The sequence below is a fragment of the Homarus americanus genome, unplaced genomic scaffold (assembly GCF_018991925.1).
Source record: "Homarus americanus isolate GMGI-L3 unplaced genomic scaffold, GMGI_Hamer_2.0 scaffold30535, whole genome shotgun sequence".
NCBI classification, from domain to species: domain Eukaryota; kingdom Metazoa; phylum Arthropoda; class Malacostraca; order Decapoda; family Nephropidae; genus Homarus; species Homarus americanus.
In genome coordinates this window covers 12,342,862-12,362,061 of record NW_024732440.1, presented here as the reverse complement: position 1 = coordinate 12,362,061, position 19,200 = coordinate 12,342,862, and the positions used below count along the sequence as shown (strand labels likewise).

Here is a 19,200-nt window from a genome sequence, read left to right as displayed (position 1 = left end):
TGGCATTTCAACCAGTCAACACTACGTCACATAATAAACAGTCAATTTATTCACTTATACACTTTTTAATTATAGAATCCATTCACGTCAGCCACCAGTCAAATGTCGTTCTGCTTCACCTTATTAACCACAATATCCTAAAGTACCTGGGATTTGTTTTTTTTAATATTTGTTCTATATTTCTTTGAGTATTTGTGAATGTTTTTAGTATTATTTTTGTCCTATAGTTCTCTCAGCACTTGTGAATGTTCTCATTGGATACCTCACGGTTCTAAACCACCATACAGGAGCCATCACACTAGCACATCCTACTCTCGGTACTGTGATTTGTCGATAGAGGGTGACGTTAACGAGGGTATAAATTTTTAGCCCTTCTCAGCAGATCAAAAATTAGTATTAATTCCGTATAGGCAAGATTAACTTGACTAATTATTATTACTATTATTATTATTATTATTATTATTATTATTATTATTATTATTATTATTATTACTTATCAATATATTATATATATATTCTATCATATATTATCTTTGTTATTATTATCAATACCATTATTATTATTATTATTATTACTATTATTATTATTATTATTATTATTATTATTATTATTCCTATCATTATTATTATCTTTGTTATTATTATTACTATCATTATTATTATTATTATGGCTATGGTGATGTTCGTAATAGTTTATTTCATGTTAAGATAATTAATGAGGTAGTAAGTGAGCCTCTACCTGTACGTCACCGTCTCACCCAACATCTCATTAATTTGTTTCATGTTTTGCTGTGATAATTATTTTTTCATAATAGATGTATCATATATAAACTGGTCTCTTATTGTCCTCAAGTGACGATGTGAGTGTTATGTCTGGCTGTTTGGAATACGATGAATGAGTCCGTTGATTATTTTGAGTTCTTGAGTACGATGCTTATTACCCTGAGTACGAAGAAAGATTCTCTTTGAATACGATGCTAATTTCACTGAGGACGAGAATTGGGTCCAGTAATTATTTCAGTTCTTGAGTACAATTCTTATTACCCTGAGTACGAGGAATGAGTCCGTTTGAGTAAGATATTAATTATTACACGAGAGAGAAACAGAAAACCAAAAATCTGAGAAACTCACAAAAATACAACAAAATGACGGGAGGTATTTCAAGGCCTTAATTATCACAACACTAATTCAGTACTCGACTCTAACTACCTCCTGTAATGAGCTTAACTATGGCGAAAAGACTGAAAGATTGAAAGACTGAGAGGGTGGTATGGTGTGGATGGGTGGGGGAGGGGAGTGGTGTGGTAGGGTGTGTGTGGTAGGGTGGATATGTAGGTGGGTGGGTGGGTGAGAGAGAAGCTTTTAGCCTTTTCTTTAAGAGGAAGAAGACGTTTGAATTAGTGAAGGAGAGATGAGGAGGAGGTGCGGGAAGAAGCAAGAGGCGCAGTGGTGGAACAACTGACACAGTGGCTAAGAATCAATACAACTACCCCGCCGAGAGTGATCATGGCGTGGCATTAACTAGTCCTGCTATGGTTAAGTTATTACCTATACACACCTCTTGTCTCCCACGGACACACACACACTACTACTACTTTACTTTGCTGTCACTCGGAATCGAGTATGACGATCATCCAGCTATGATACAATGGTGTGAGTTATTAAGGATGTCACCTTCATTGGTGAGTTTTGAGTGACTAGAGAGGCCGATACGGGACCGGCAGAGTTATTCACAGATGTTGCACATGTGGAGGGCTACATCGAGTGCGGGAGGGGCGACGGCAGCGTCTTTCCGGCATTGGCCCTTGTCTGCCTCGGTTTGCAATTGGGCTAACTTGAAATATTGACATCTTCTCGTGTGGTGCTCCTCCAAGCGTTACGGTGTGGAGTAATCGTCTCCCAGGTGAAGGGGTCGATTTGGCACTTTTTCAGGTTTGTCTTAAGACTATCCTTATACCTTTTCAGTTGCCCGCCAGCGTTACGTTTACTATCTGTTAGGTGACTGTAAATTAGCAGCTTTGGCAGTCTACTGTCGTCCATGCGGGTAACATGGCCAGTCCAACGTAGTTGTTCATGGATAATGGTAGCCTCGATGCTCCTACAGTTGGTGTCAGCAAGAATACTGGCGTTTGTTCTCTTGTCTTCCCAGCGAACACGGAGGATGGAACGTAGATTACGTTGGTGAAAGTTTTCAAGTGCCTTGAGGTGCGGCTGGCAGGAGATACACCACACAGCTAAACAAGATATAACAGAGTGTGGTGGTCCTGGGGGTGATTATAATACAAAAAAAAGAAAAGAAGAGAGAGAGAGAGAGAGAGAGAGAGAGAGAGAGAGAGACGACTATGCCATTTTGAAACACACACACTCAACTAGGTTAGGTTAGGTTAGGTTAGGTTAGGTTAGGTAAGGTTAGGTTTGGTTTGGTTAGGTTTGATTAGGTTAGGTTAAGAAGTTTATTAAGAGTGAGAATATTCTTAGCTTACAAAAGTTAGCTAATTTACCCTCCTCCATCCCAGCTGAATAAACCACAGGTGTACAAATGTCAGGTGTAGTGCAGGAGAGAGAAAGGTTAGGTTAGGTTAGTTTAGGTTAGGTTAGGTTAGGTTAGGTTAGGTTAGGTTAGGTTAGGTTAGTTTAGCTTAGGTTAGGTTTGGTTAGGTTTGGTTTAATTCAGAGTAAATTAGGTTAGTTTAGGTTAGGTTAGGTTTGGTTAGGTTTGGTTTAAGTCAGAGTAAATTAGCTTAGTTTAGGTTAGGTTTGGTTTGGTTAGGTTTTAAGTTGTATATAAATTAGGTTAGGTTAGGTCAGGTTATAATTGTGTTATTAATCTTTTGTACAATGTTTTTACTCACCAACTAGCAGACGGCTGGGGCGGAGAGGTGCAGCCTGGGGGAGAGAGAGAGTCATGAGGTAGCACACACACACACCACACACACACACACACACAAACACACACACACACACACACACACACACACACACACACACACACACACCGTCACCCACCACACACCCCTGGGTGGAGTCCCTTACTGAACCATCCAACCTTATTACCCCCACCTCCCCTCCTTCCCCCACCTCCCTTCCCCCCCCAACCTGCTAACTATCTCTCCCATCCTTCCATCCCAACCTAATGTAACCCAAACCACCTCACCACCTCCCTCCCCTCACCACCTCCCTCCCTCACTACCTCCCTCACTACCTCCCTCCCTCTCACTCACCTCTCTCCCCCATCACTACCTCCCTCTCCCCACCACCCCCCTCCCCCACCACCCCCTCTCCCCTCACTCACCTCCCTCTCTCTCCCTCACCACTCCCCCTCCTCACTCCCCTCTCTCCCCACCACCCCCTCCCCTCACTCACCTCCCTCACCACTCCCTCTCCCTCACTACCTCTCCCCCACTCACCCCCCTCTCTCCCTCACCACCTCCCTCTCCCTCACTCACCCCCTCCCTCACTCACCTCCCTCTCCTCACTCATCCCCCTCCCTCACTACCCCTCTCCCTCACTCACCTCCCTCCCTCACCACCTCTCTCCCCTCACTCACCCCTCCTCACTCACCCCTCTCCCCACTCACCCTCTCCCTCACCACCCCCCTCTCCCTCACTACCTCCCTCCCTCCCCCTCCCCCACCCTAACCCCCTCTTTACGTACATAGTATAAGTCAGTGTGGTGGTGCTAGTGAGTGTAGCAGTGTACTGTATAGTGTTGATGTGTATGTGTGACATTATACTCTAGAGGTGTGTCTGTGTTGTGTTGTGTGTGTGTGTATGTGTGTGTTGTGTTGTGTTGTGTTGTGTTGTGTTGGTTGTTTTTGTGTTGTGTTGTGTCGGTTGTTTTGTGTTGTGTTGTGTTGTGTCTGTATTTTGGGTTGTGTGTGTTGTGTTGTGTTGTGTCTGTTGTGTTGTGTCGGTTGTTTTTTGTTGTGTTGTGTTGTGTTGTGTTGTGTTGTGTCTGTTGGTGATGTGTCTGTGTTGTGTTGTGTCTTGTGCTGTGTTGTGTCTGTTGTGTTGTGATGTGTCTGTGTTGTGTTGTGTCTGTGTTGTGTTGTGTTGTGTTGTGTTGTGTTGTGTTGTGATGTTGTGTTGTGATGTGTCTGTGTTGTGTTGTGTCTGTTGTGTCCTGTCTGCTGTGTGTGTTTGTTGTTTTGTGTTGTGTTGTGTTGTATTGTGTTGTGTCTGTTTTGTTGTGATGTGTCTGTGTTGTGTTGTGTCTGTTGTGCTGTGTTGTGTCTGTTGTGTTGTGATGTGTCTGTGTTGTGTTGTGTCTGGTTGTGTCTGTGTTGTGTTGTGTTGTGTTGTGTTGTGTTGTGATGTGTCTGTGTTGTGTTGTGTCTGTGTTGTGTCTGTGTTGTGTTGTGTCTGTTGTGTTGTGATGTGTCTGTGTTGTGTTGTGTTGTGTCTGTTGTGTTGTGTTGTGTTGTGTCTGTGTTGTGTTGTGTCTGTGCTGTGTTGTGTCTGTTGTGTTGTGATGTGTCTGTGTTGTGTGTTGTGTTGTGTTGTGTCTGTGTTGTGTTGTGTCTGTGTTGTGTTGTGTTGTGTTGTGTTGTGTCTGTGTTGTGTTGTGTTGTGTTGTTGTGTTGTGTCTGTGTTGTGTTGTGTCTGTGTTGTGTTGTGTTGTGATGTGATGTGTCTGTGTTGTGTTCTGTTGTGTTGTGTTGTGTTGTGTCTGTGTTGTGTTGTGTATGTGTGACATTATACTCTAAGAGGTGTGTCTGTGTTGTGTTGTGTGTGTGTGTGTGTGTTGTGTTGTGTTGTGTGTTGTGTTGGTTGGTTTTGTGTTGTGTTGTGTCGGTTGTTTTTGTGTTGTGTTGTGTTGTCTGTATTGGGTTGTGTGTGTGTGTTGTGTTGTGTTGTGTCTGTTGTGTTGTGTCTGTTGTTTTTGTGTTGTGTTGTGTCGGTTGTTTTTGTGTTGTCAGTTTGTTGTTTTGTGTTGTGTTGTGTTGTGTCTTATTGGGTTGTGTGTGTGTGTTGTGTTGTGTTGTGTCTGTTAGTTGTGTCAGTGTTTTTGTGTTGTGTTGTGTTGTGTTGTGTTGTTGTGTCTGTGTTGTGATGTGTCTGTGTTGTGTTGTGTCTGTTGTGCTGTGTTGTGTCTGTTGTGTTGTGATGTGTCTGTGTTGTGTTGTTGTCTGTGTTGTGTCTGTGTTGTGTTGTGTTGTGTTGTGTTGTGTTGTGATGTGTCTGTGTTGTGTTGTGTCTGTGTTGTGTCTGTGTTGTGTCTGTTGTGCTGTGTCGGTTGTTTTGTGTTGTGTTGTGTTGTATTGTGTTGTGTCTGTTTTGTTGTGATGTGTCTGTGTTGTGTTGTGTCGTTGTGCTGTGTTGTGTCTGTTGTGTTGTGATGTGTCTGTGTTGTGTTGTGTCTGTGTTGTGTCTGTGTTGTGTTGTGTTGTGTTGTGTTGTGATGTGTCTGTGTTGTGTTTGTCTGTGTTGTGTCTGTGTTGTGTTGTGTCTGTTGTGTTGTGATGTGTCTGTGTTGTGTGTGTGTCTGTGTTGTGTTGTTGTGTGTTGTGTTGTGTCTGTGTTGTGTCTGTGCTGTGTTGTGTCTGTTTTTGTGATGTGTCTGTGTTGTGTTGTGTCTGTGTTGTGTTGTGTTGTGTTGTGTTGTGTTGTGTTGTGTCTGTGTTGTGTTGTGTTGTGTCTGTGTTGTGTTGTGTTGTGTCTGTGTTGTGTTGTGTCTGTGTTGTGTTGTGTTGTGTTGTGTCTGTGTTGTGTTGTGTCTGTGTTGTGTTGTGTTGTGTCTTGTGTTGTGTCTGTGTTGTGTTGTGTCTGTGTTGTGTCTGTGTTGTGTTGTGTTGTGTCTGTGTTGTGTTTGTGTCTGTGTTGTGTTGTGTCTGTGTTGTGTTGTGTTGTGTCTGTGTTGTGTTGTGTTGTGTTGTATTGTGTCTCTGTGTTGTGTTGTGTCTGTGTTGTGTTGTGTTGTATCTGTGTTGTGTTGTGTTGTGTCTGTGTGTTGTGTTGTGTTGTGTTGTGTCTGTGTTGTGTTGTGTTGTGTTGTGTCTGTGTTGTGTTGTGTTGTGTCTGTGTTGTGTTGTGTCTGTGTTGTGTTGTGTCTGTGTTGTGTCTGTGTTGTGTTGTGTCTGTGTCTGTAATGTTGTATCTTGTTGTTTTGTGTTTGTGATGTGTTGTGTTGTGTCTGTGTTGTGTTGTGTTGTGTCTGTTGTGTTGTGTCTGTGTTGTGTTGTGTTTGTGTTGTGTTGTGTTGTGTTGTGTTGTGTTGTGTCTGTGTTGTGTTGTGTCTTGTGTTGTGTTGTGTTGTGTTGTGTTGTGTTGTGTTGTGTCTGTGTTGTGTTGTGTCTGTGTTGTGTTGTGTTGTGTGTGTGTCTGTGTTGTGTTGTGTTGTGTCTTTCTTGTGTTGTGTTGTGTCTGTGTTGTGTTTGTTGTGTGTGTCTGTGTTGTGTTGTGTCTGTGTTGTGTTGTGTTGTGGTTGTGTTGTGTTGTGTTGTGTCTGTGTTGTGTTGTGTCTGTGTTGTGTTTGTGTTGTGTTGTGTTGTGTTGTGTTGTGTTGTGTTGTGTTGTGTTGTGTCTGTGTTGTGTTGTGTCTGTGTTGTGTTGTGTTGTGTTGTGTTGTGTTGTGTCTGTGTTGTGTTGTGTCTGTGTTGTGTTGTGTTGTGTGATGTGATGTGTCTGTGGTTGTGTTGTGTCTGTGTTGTGTTGTGTCTGTTGTGTTGTGGTCTGTGTTGTGTCTGTGTTGTGTTGTGTTGTGTCTGTGTTGTGTTGTGTTGTGTCGGTTGTTGTGTTGTGTTGTGTTGTGATGTGTCTGTGTTGTGTTGTGTCTGTGTTGTGTTGTGTTGTGTTGTGATGTGTCTGTGTTGTGTTGTGTTGTGTCTGTGTTGTGTTGTGTTGTGTTGTGTCTGTGTTGTGTTGTGTTGTCGTGTTGTGTTGTGTCTGTGTTGTGTTGTGTCTGTGTTGTGTTGTGTTGTGTTGTGTCTGTGTTGTGTTGTGTTGTGTTGTGTTGTGTCTGTGTTGTGTCTGTGTTGTGTTGTGTTGTGATGTGTCTGTGTTGTTGTTGTTTGTGGTTGGTTGTGTCTGTTGTGTTGTGTCTGTGTTGTTTTGTGTTGTGTCTGTTGTGTTGTGTCTGTGTTGTGTTGTGTCTGTGTTGTGTTGTGTCTGTGGGTTGTGTTGTTGTGATGTGTCTGTGTTGTGTTGTGTATGTGTTGTGTTGTGTCTGTGTTGTGTTGTGTTGTGTTGTGATGTGTCTGGTTGTGTTGTGTCTGTTGTGTTGTGTTGTCTGTTGTGTTGTGATGTGTCTGTGTTGTGTTGTGTTGTGTCTGTGTTGTGTCTGTGTTAGTTGTGTGTCTGTGTGTGTCTGTGTTGTTGTGTCTGTGTTGTGTTGTGTTGTGTCTGTGTTGTGTTGTGTCTGTGCTGTGTTGTGTCTGTGTTGTGTTGTGTTGTGTCTGTGTTGTGTTGTGTTGTGTCTGTGTTGTGTTGTGTCTGTGTTGTGTTGTGTCTGTTGTGTTGTGTTGTGTCTGTTGTGTTGTGATGTGTCTGTGTTGTGTCTGTGTTGTGTCTGTGTTGTGTCTTGTGTTGTGTTGTGTCTGTGTTGTGTTGTATTTTGTCTGTTGTGTTGTGTCTGTGTTGTGTTGTGTCTGTGTTGTGTTGTGTCTGTGTTGTGTTGTGTTGTGTTGTGTCTGTGTTGTGTTGTATTTTGTCTGTGTTGGTCTGTGTTGGTTGTGTTGTGTCTGTGTTGTGTTGTATTTTGTCTGTGTTGTGTTGTGTCTGTGTTGTGTTGTGTTGTGTCTGTGTTGTGTTTGTGTTGTGTCTGTGTTGTGTTGTGTCTGTGTTGTGTTGTATTTGTCTGTGTTGTGTTGTGTCTGTGTTGTGTTGTGTTGTGTCTGTAGGTTGTGTTGTGTCTGTGTTATGTTGTGTTGTGTTTGTGTTTGTGTTGTGTTCTGTGTTGTGTTGTGTCTGTGTTGTGTTGTGTCTGTGTTGTGTTGTGTCTGTGGTTGTGTTTGTGTTGTGTTGTGTTCAAGCGGTTGGTGTCTGTGTTGTGTTGTGTTTGTGTTGGTGTGTTTGTGTTGTGTTTGTGTTGTGTTGTGTTGTGTTGTGTTGTGTTGTGTCGGTTTGTGTTGTGTTGTGTTGTGTTTGTGTTGTGTTGTGTTTGTGTTGGTGTTTGTGTTGTGTTGTGTTGTGTTGTGTTGTGTTGTGTCTGGTGTTGTGTTGTGTTTTGTGTTGTGTTGTGTTGTGTTGTGTTGTGTTTGTGTTGTGTTGTGTTTGTGTTGTGTTTGTGTTGTGTTTGTGTTGTGTTTGTGTTGTGTTGTGTTGTGTTGTGTTGTGTTGTGTGTTGTGTCTGTGTTGTTGGTGTTTGTGTTGTGCTGTGTTTGTGTTGTGTTTGTGTTGTGTTGTGTTGTGTTGTGTTGTGTTGTGTTGTGTTGTGTTGTGTCTGTGTTGTGTTGTGTTTGTGTTGTGTCTGTGTTGTGTTGTGTTGTGTTGTGTCTGTGTTGTGTTGTGTTGTGTCTGTGTTGTGTTTGTGTTGTGTTTGTGTTGTGTTTTTCTAATGTATGACCTAACGCTTGCATATTGTACAAACAGCACCTCTCTCATAATCTATATATCTCCATGACCAAAACATCCGCCAGCCGATCTAACATGTATAGAAATGTTCATAATGTATATACTATCAATTCTTGGTGATGTTCACTATCAAATATTAGTATAAACAGATATAATGTGTATTAGAATGTTCATAATGCTCCGTCGTTTGTTCATCTAGACGAGTTCAATTGGTGTGTGTGTGTGTGTGTTAGCATTGAATCCTCACTCACCAACATCCCTTCCTCTACCCCCCCCCCCCTCTCACTCTGGGGGGCAACTGACCGACACAAAGTAATCGGCACTGTGGCCCCCCTGGTAGGAGTGCCAGTAATTAACTCGGCCCACCTGACACATATGATGTACTGTGGGTCTAAATATACATGAATACCATACCATACTAGCCCTCCATACATTAATAAACATATATATGTATATAATAATGTGTGTGTGTGTGTGTGTAACGTTGTGCTTAGGTTAGGTTAGGAAAGCACTGAATATCAACTGCTTTGTATCTATAAGTTTTGAATTTGAAATATAAATTATATAATTGAAACTTCATTCTCACTTAAAGGGGAAAGTTTTTCCCTAGTGTTATGAAGTGATGGATGAAGAGTACGTGGGGGAAAAAATGACACGTGAAGCATCTTATGACGACCGTGTGTGTGCTCTCTCTCTAGTACCTACACCACCACTCTACCTACACCACCACTCTACCTACACCACCACACCACCTGCACCACCACCTACCTGCACCACCACTACCTGCACCACCACTCACCTGCACCACCACCTACCCACACCACACCACTCTACCTGCACCACCACCCAACCCTGCACCACCAACCACCCACACAACCACCTGCAACCACCACCCAACCGCAACCACCACACCCCACCCTCACCACCACCCTACCCACACCACCCCACCCCACCCACACCACCACCCCACCCACACCACCACCCCACCACAGCACCACCCCACCCACACCACCACCCACCCACACCACCACCCACACCCACACCCACAACCCCCACCCCACACCACCACCCCACCCAACCACCACCCCACCCACACCACCACCCCACCCACACCACCCACCCTGCAACCAACCACCCACCCACACCACCACCCACCACACCACACCCCACCCAACCACCACCCCACCCACACCACCACCTACCCACACCACCACCCCACCTGCACCACCACCCCACCCACACCACCACCTCCACCCACACCACCACCCACCCACACCACCACCCCACCCAACCACCACCCACCCTGGCAACCACCACCCACCCACACCACCACCCACCCACACCACCACCTCCACCCGCACCACCACCCACCCAACCACCACCTCCACCCGCAACCAACCACCTCCACCCGCAACCAACCACCTCCACCCACAACCACCACCCCACCCACACCACCACCTCCACCTGCAACCACCACCCACACACACCACCCACCCACACCACACCCCACCCCACCACCACCCCACCCAACCAACACCCCACCTGCAACCACCACCCACCCACACCACCACACCCACCCCAACCACACCACCCCACCTGCACCACAACCACCCCACCCACACCCCACCACCCACCCCACCACCACCCACCCAACCACCACCCACCCACAACCAACCAATCCACCCACACCACCACACCCCAACCACCCACCCACACCAACCACCCCACCCACACCACCACCCCACCCGCACAACCAACCACCCACCCACAACCAACCAACCACCCGCAACCACACCCACCCAACCACCACCCACCCTGCACCACCACCCACCCTGCACCCAACCACCCACCCACAACCAACCACCCACCCACAACCACCCACCCACAACCACCACCCACCCACACCACCACCCACCCACACCACCACCCACCCACACACCACCCCACCCAGCAACCAACCACCCACCCACACCACCACCCACCAACCACCACCCAACTGCACCACCACCCCACCCACACCACCACCTACCCACACCACCACCCACCCACACCACCACCCCCCAACCACCACCACCACCACCACCCAATCCAACCAACCACCCACCCACACCACCAATCCACCCACACCACCACCCCACCCGCAACCACCACCCACCCACACCACCACCCCAACACCCAAACCACCACCCACCCGCACCACCACCCACCCACAACCAACACCCCACCCACCCACCACCACCCCACACCAACCACCCACCGCAACCACCACCCACCCGTCCCCAACCACCCACCCACAACCACCACCACCCACAACCACCACCCCACCCAACAACCACCCACCCACACCACCACCCCACCCACACCACCACCCCACCCACACCACCACCCCACCCACACCACCACCCCACCCACACCACCACCTACTCCACACCACCACCCCACCCACACCACCACCCACCCACAACCCACCACCCACCCACACCACCACCCACCCACACCAACCACCCCACCCACATCCACCACCCACCACAACCACCACCCCACCCACACCACCACCAACCAACCAACCACCCCACCCACACCACCACCCCACCCACACAACCACCACCCCACCCACAACCACCACCCCACCCACAACCACCACCCACCCACACCCCACCACCCCCACCCACACCACCACCCACCCCAACCAACCACCCACCCACAACCACCCACCCACTTACAACCACCACCCACCCACAACCACCATCCACCCACACCACCACCCCACCCACACCACCACCCCACCCACACCACCACCCACCCAACCACCACCCCACCCATACCACCACCCACCCACACCACCACCAACCCACACCACCACCCCACCCACACCACCACACCCCACCCACACCACCACCCACTCCACACCACCACCCACCCACACCCACCACTCCACCGCACCACCACCCACCCACACCACCACACCCCACCCGCACCACCACTCCACCCACACCCCACCACCCCACCCGCAACCACCACCCCACCCACAACCACCACCCCACCCACACCACCACCCCACCCACACCACCACCCACCCAACCACCACACCACCCAAACCACCAACCACCCAACCACCAACCACCTGCAACCACCACCCACCCCACACCACCACCCACCCACACCACCACCCCACCCACACCACCACCCCACCTCAACCACCACCCACCCACACCATAACCCCACCCACACCACCCCACCTCACCACCAATACTCACCACCACCACCCCACCGCACCACCACCCACCCACACCACCAACCACCACCTGCAACCACCACTCCACCCCAACCAACCACCCACCCACAACCACCACCCCACCCCAACCAACCACCCCACCCACAACCAACCACCCACCCACACCACCACCCACCCACACCACCACCCACCCACACCACCACCCCACCCACAACCACCAACCACCCACACCACCACTCCACCCAACCAACCAACCCACCCAACCACCACACCCCACCCACACCACCACCCCACCCACACCACCACCCCTCCACCCCACCACCACCACCCACACCACCACCCCACCCAACCAACCACACCCCACCTGCACCACCACCCCACCCGCACCACCACCCCACCCAACCACCACCCACCCACACCACCACCCACCCACAACCACCACCCACCCACAACCTCACCACCCACCCACACCACCACCCACCCACAACCACCACCCACCCACAACCACCACACCCACCCAACCAACCACCCAACAACCAACACCCCACCCAACAACCACCCACCCACACCACCACCCAATCCACAACCACCACCCCACCCACACCACCACCCCACCCACACCACCACTCCACCCACACCACCACCCCACCCTCACCACCACCCACCCACACCACCACCCACCCACAACCACACCCACCCACACCACCACCCCACCCACACCACCACCTAACCTGCAATCCACCACCCCACCCACCACCACCCACCCTGCAACCACCACCCCACCCAACAACCACCACCCACCACAACCCACCACCCCACCCAACCAACACCCACCCACAACCAACCACCCACCCACAACCACCACCCACCCAACCACCACCAACCCAACCACCACCCACCCCAACCACCACCCCACCCACACCACCACCAACCCACCACCACCCACCCCAACCACACCACCCCACCCACAATCAACCACCCACCCACCAACACCCACCCACACCAACCACCCACCCACACCACCACCCCCACCCACACCCCACCACCCACCCACACCACCACCCACCCACACCACCACCCCACCCACACCACCACACCCACCCAACCAACCACCCACCCACACCACCACCCCACCCAACCACCAACCACCCACCAATAACTAACCACCCAACTCATAACCAACCACCCCAACCACCCCACCCCACCCACACCAACCACACCCACCCACAACCACCACCCACCCTCCAACCAACCAACCACCCACCCACCACCCACCCGCACCACCACTCCACCCAAACCACCAACTCCACCCGCAACCACCACTCCACCCGCAACCAACCACCCACCCACAACCACCAACCCAACCACCACCCACACCACCACCCACCCACACCACCACCCACCCACAACCACCACCCACCCACACCACCACCCCACCCGCAACCACCACCCACCCGCAACCCACCACCCCACCAACAACCACCACCCACCCACAACCAACCACCCCACCAACCAACCACCCACCCACAACCAACCCACCCACAACCAACCACCCACCCACAACCAACCACCCACCTGCCAACCCACCATCCACCCACAACCACCACCCACCCACAACCACCACCACCCACCCACAACCACCACCCACCCGCACCACCACCCACCCACAACCACCACCCACCCACACCACCACTCCACCCACCACCACCCCACCACACACCCCACCTCCCCACCCACCAACCACCACACCACACCACCACCCCACCCACACCACCACTCCACTACACCACCACTCCATCACCAACCACCCCACCCACACCAACCACCCCACACAACCAACCACACCACCCACACCAACCACTCCCACTCAACACCCCAACCACTCCACCCACCATCCACCACACCACCACTCCACCTGCAACCACCACTCCACCCACAACCAAACCAACCTCACTCCAACCAACCACCCACCCAACCACCACCCACCCCACACCAACCATCCACCCACACCACCACCCCACCCACACCACCACCTCACCCACACCACCACCCACCCACACCACCACCCCCACCCGCACCACCACCCCACCCACACCACCACACTCCACCACACCACCACTCCACCGCACCACCACTCCCACCCACACCACCCCCACCTGCAACCACCACCTCACCTGCAACCACCACTCCACCCACACCACCACCTCACCACAATCAACCACTCCATCCACACCACCACTCCACCCACACCACCATCCCACCCACACCACCACCTCCACCCTGCACCACCACCCACCTCCACACCAACCACTCTACCTGCACCACCACTCTACCCGCACCACCACTCCACCCACACCAACCACTACCTACCCAACCACCACTTACCCGCACCAACCACCTAATCTGCACCACCACTCTACCCGCAACCACCACCCATTCTGCACCAACACTCACCCACACCACCACCACCTGCACCAACCACTCTATCTACAAACCACCACCTACCCAAACCACCAATTCCGCACCACCACTCCACATCCACCACCACTTCTATCTGACCACCAATCATTCCACCCACACCAACACTTAGTCCACACCACCACTCATTCGCACCACCATATCTGCACCACCACTCCACCCACACCACCATTCTCTAATTCGCAACCACCATTCTATTCGCAACCACCCCACTCTGAGCTCCGCACCAATTCCACTCTATTCACACCACCACTTAGCCCACACCACCACTCTCCCACCCGCACCACCACTCTACCCGCACCAATCATTCCACCCACACTACCACTTATCTGCAACCACCACTCCATTCCGCACCACCATTCTCCACAACCAATCATCAGCCCACACCACCACTCCATACCCACACCAATCATCTCGCACCACCATTCTATCTACACCACCATCTCCACCGCAACTTCACCACCTGCACCACCACTTACCCACACCACCACCCCCTCCACACCACCACTCTATCTGCACCACCACTCTTCCCGCAACCACCACCACCACACCACCACTGACTCCGCACCACCACCTCATCTCGCACCACCACTTGATCCACCCCACCACTTACTCTGCACCACCACTCCACCCGCACCACCATTCTGACCCACACCACCACTTACCCGCACCACCACTCTATTCCACACCAATCATTCTCTATCTACACCACCACTTCATTCGCACCACCACTTCATCTGGCACCAATCATTTGTTCACACCACCATTCTCCTGCAATTCACCTCATTTCACCTGCACCACCACTTATTTGCACCAATTACTTATTCTTGCACCACCACTTCTATTGCACCAATTACTATTCCACACCATTTAATTTACACCACCATTTCTATCTGCACACCATTCTACCTCACCACTATTTCATCACACCACATTTCTATTCGCACCAATTATTTCAGCCTGCACCACCATTTTCTATTTTACACCTCAATTATTCTACCCACACCACCACTCTACAGTTACCCGCACAGTCAGTCAGTAATTTAGGCGCATGGTTCTCGCTGGTTCTGGGTGGATAAGTGAATCACCTCTTCCTGTTAACTGTGAGACTTTGTTTAACCTGATCACAGTCTGTCAGTGGTGGTGTGTGTATGTGGTGTGTGGTGGTGGTGGTGTGGTGGTGGTGGTGGTGGTGGTGGTGTGAGATGGTGGTGGTGGTGTGGTGTGGTGTGGTGTGTGGTGGTGTGGTGGTGTGTGGTGGGTAGTGTGTGGTGTGTGGTGGTCTGTGGTATGTGGTGGTGGTGGTGGTGGTGCTGGTGGTGTGTGGTGGTAGTGGAGTGTGGTATGGTGGTCTGTGGTGTGTGTGGTGGTGTGGTGGTGTGTGTGGTGGTAGTGGAGTGTGGTATGTGGTGGTCTGTGGTATGTGGTGGTGTGTGGTGGTGGTGGTGTGGTGGGGTGGTGGTGGGGTGGTGGTGGGGTGGTGGTGATGTGGTGGTGGTGGTGGTGGTGTGTGGTGGTAGTGGAGTGTGGTATGTGGTGATCTGTGGTATGTGGTGGTCTGTGGTATGTGGTGGAGTGTGGTATGTGGTGGTCTGTGGTGTGGTGGTCTGTGGTATGTGATGGTCTGTGGTATGTGGTGGTCTGTGGTATATGGTGGTCTGTGGTATGTGGTGGTCTGTGGTATGGTGGAGTGTGGTATGTGGTGGTCTGTGGTATGTGGTGGTCTGTGGTATGTGGTGGAGTGTGGTATGTGGTGGTCTGTGTGGTATATGGTGGTCTGTGGTATGTGTATGACCGCATATGAACTATGTATGTACAGTATGTATGTATGTAGGCCTGTGTGTAGAAATACGTACGTACTGTACATGTGTGTGTGTGTATGGATACAAGAGTATACACAAACATTTAAACATACACAGATAATGAAAATAAAAATGAAAAAATAATAACTTAAATGTACGACGCCTAACTAACATCAACTAATATACTCGACCTAGTCATCCACCTCTACTGACTCAGCCCCCTACTGACGCAGGACCTCACCATGGGCACCACCTACACCCCCATCCTCAACTCCCCCACCTGCAGTAGTAAGTCAATCTAAAACTGAACACATGATTGAGTTATATCCGAATGTTACCGCCATGTCTGGACTTAAAGCGACCTCACTTTATGATGACGATTTATGCTCAGTGAGGGTTGAGTATGAGTTGAGGTGAGTAAAGCATCATAGTGCAGGTGAGGCAGTTACCTGGACGCTGCAGAGTGGCTGAAGGAGGGACACCTGATCATGTCCTTCCAAAGTTAACTCATGTATCACCCGTCTAACGAAGGTAATTGAGTATCATCTGGTGGGTGGGGCCAACACCTGCCTGACGAAGGAACCTGCAGCCCAGGTAAAGTAAATGTTTCATCTCTGTTCTTCCGCCCTCGACCACAGCGCTGCTCCCAGAGAGTGTTTACGGTTTCTTTAGTCTGGCTTCCTCACCTCTCACTTACTTCATGTTGATGTTGGCAGCGGGGGCGGCGCCTGAGGGACAGGATCTTAGTGAGAGTAAGTATGGGAACCACTGAGAGAGAAAATAAAAGAACCCACTGTTTATACTTGTAGGTGTTTGTGTGAGTGTGTGTATATGTGTGTGTGTGTGTGTGTGTGTGTGTGTGTGTGTGTGTGTGTGTGTGTGTGTGTGTAATAATAATAATAATAATAAACGGTTTAATGTATGAGTTGCAGCCGGTGTAAAATATACAAACTTACATGTGATTTACACATAATGATATGCGTGCAATACATTTACAGGGCTGTACAGTACATAAATCAGGAGTTGCTTTTATTTTAACAATAGATGGGATGGTGCTGTTCTTATATTCATCGGTGCGGGCTTCTACGAATTTTGTTGTAGTGGCTGACTGCACGATGAGGGAATGCTGGCAGGAGGTGGCGATGACGAGGGTGGTGCAATAGTTGGCTGCCAAACCTTTCCAGTGCTTGGTGGTGGAGGTCACTGAGGGATGGCATTTCCAGGGTGGAGAGAGCGTTGTAGTGTATAAATGCCGAGCATATGATTCTGCAGGCCCTTTCTGTACTCTCTAGCTGAAGTTGTTGGGTAGAGTTGAGGGAAGAAGACGACAGCTAGTGACGCAAATGCTAGTTTGGGGAGAATAAAGGCGCGAGATGGTCCTCAGCTCTGGCGGTGTCCCAAGTGACCTAAGTCGTCGTAGCATGTAGAGACGGTACGAGGCTGCCTTGACTGTGTTATTTACATGGGCCTTCCAGTCAAGTTTGTTGTCTATAGTAACACCCAGGAGTTTGGCAGACTGCACCAGCTGAAGAGGATGGGCACCCACTGTGACTGCTGGGGCTTGCACTGGAGTGGTGGCGGTATTGATGTGCATGACTACGGTTTTGGTGTGGTTGATGGTGACCTTGTTCTCCGTAGTCCATGTCTGTAGCCTGTCCAGGGTGCCTGTAGCGATGAGTAGTCTGGTGCGGTGTTGTCCACTGAAACCCCCACAGTGCAGTCATCCACGTACTTCCACCTGTGAGGAGTGTCCGATATAGCGTCGTTGATCAGGATGAGGAAGCACAGTGATCCCATCTTGGTGTGTGTGTGTGTGTGTGTGTGTGTGTGTGTGTGTGTGTGTGTGTGTGTGTATATGTGTGTGTTTTGTGTGTGTGTATCGTGTTGAGACAAGAGACAGGCTCGTTATTTCCCACAAAGTTATCGTTTAATAATCCAATAATAAAGAAATTTAAAAACCCGATCTGATATAAAGTACCGAATGTTATTATTGCTTATAATGATCTTCCTCCAGATGACTCCAGGAATCTGACCACGAGAAGGACTTGTAAAGAAGAAGTTAGAAGAGGTTAGTAGGGATATAATAAGAAAAATAATATTACAAGGTGTTATATCTACGATCGTTAGTAAGAGGAATATAGTACTGATATATTACAACGTTACTGAAACTTTATTTAGATTATAATGGTGAAGTTTGGTCATCGTATTATTATTAACCTTAAGGACAGAGAGAGATTAAGAACCCTGAGTATACTTAGAGAGACGTAGAGTGAGATGAGTCAAGTGTACACAAGTGGAAGATGAGATTAAATAAAGGCGATATAACAAAGGTACCTAATCTATCAAGACACAACTCATAACAAATAACTTTAGATGAGAAACATTTAAAAAGAAAAGGAAATATTTCAACAGCGGTACAGAAACAGTTGTTGACGAGTGAAACAAGTTAAAGGCAGGTGTGTGAATGTAAACAGAAGCTGCCTCATGTAAACAAATATATATACATCTGTTATTGTTTACTGAAATTAAGAAATCCAGTGTGTTTGGCTCCTCCTCACACCTCACCTCACCTCTCACCTCACCTCACCTCATCCCCACCCCCCTCCCCATCCTCCCACATCTCCCCATTAGCCTCTCATCCCACCCCACCACCCCACCCCACCCCACCTCCACCCCTCACCTCCCCCCTCCCCATCCCCACCCCAACCTCACCCCACCCCACCTCCTCACCCTCTCGCCACCCTCCCCTCATCCTCTCACTTCACCCCAACCTCACACCCCACCTCTCCCCACCTCACCCTCCCTCATCCTCCCACATCTCCTTCATTAGCCTTCATCCACTTCCCCAGCCAACCCACCTCACCCCACCCCACCCCACCTCTCACCCCCTCCTGCCCCCTCCCCCACCCCACCTCACCTCACCCCTCCCACACTCTGTCACCCTCCTCATCCTCCCCACACCTCAACCTCCCCACCCCACCCCACCTCACCCCACCTCACCTCACCCTCCCACACCTCCCACCTCACCACCCTCACCTCACCCCTCACCTCACTCCCACATCTCCTTCATGCCTCTTCCACCACCTCCCAGTCAACCACCACCACCCTCACCCCACCTCACCTCTCTCCTCACCTCACCACCACCTCACCCTACCTCCCACCTCACCTCCGTCAC

General features: G+C 50.1%; 1 protein-coding gene across 1 annotated transcript in view; it reads left to right on the top strand.

The window, feature by feature from the left end:
* Positions 1–15,443, top strand: part of LOC121868829 (alpha-1,3-mannosyl-glycoprotein 4-beta-N-acetylglucosaminyltransferase C-like) — a 46,527-nt gene extending 31,084 nt beyond the window's left edge. Inside the window, exon 8 of the transcript XR_006089463.1 lies at positions 15,429–15,443. The gene's annotated coding sequence lies outside the window, so the exon portion shown is untranslated. The remainder of the gene's footprint in view (positions 1–15,428) is intronic.
* Positions 15,444–19,200: the final 3,757 nt, after the last annotated feature.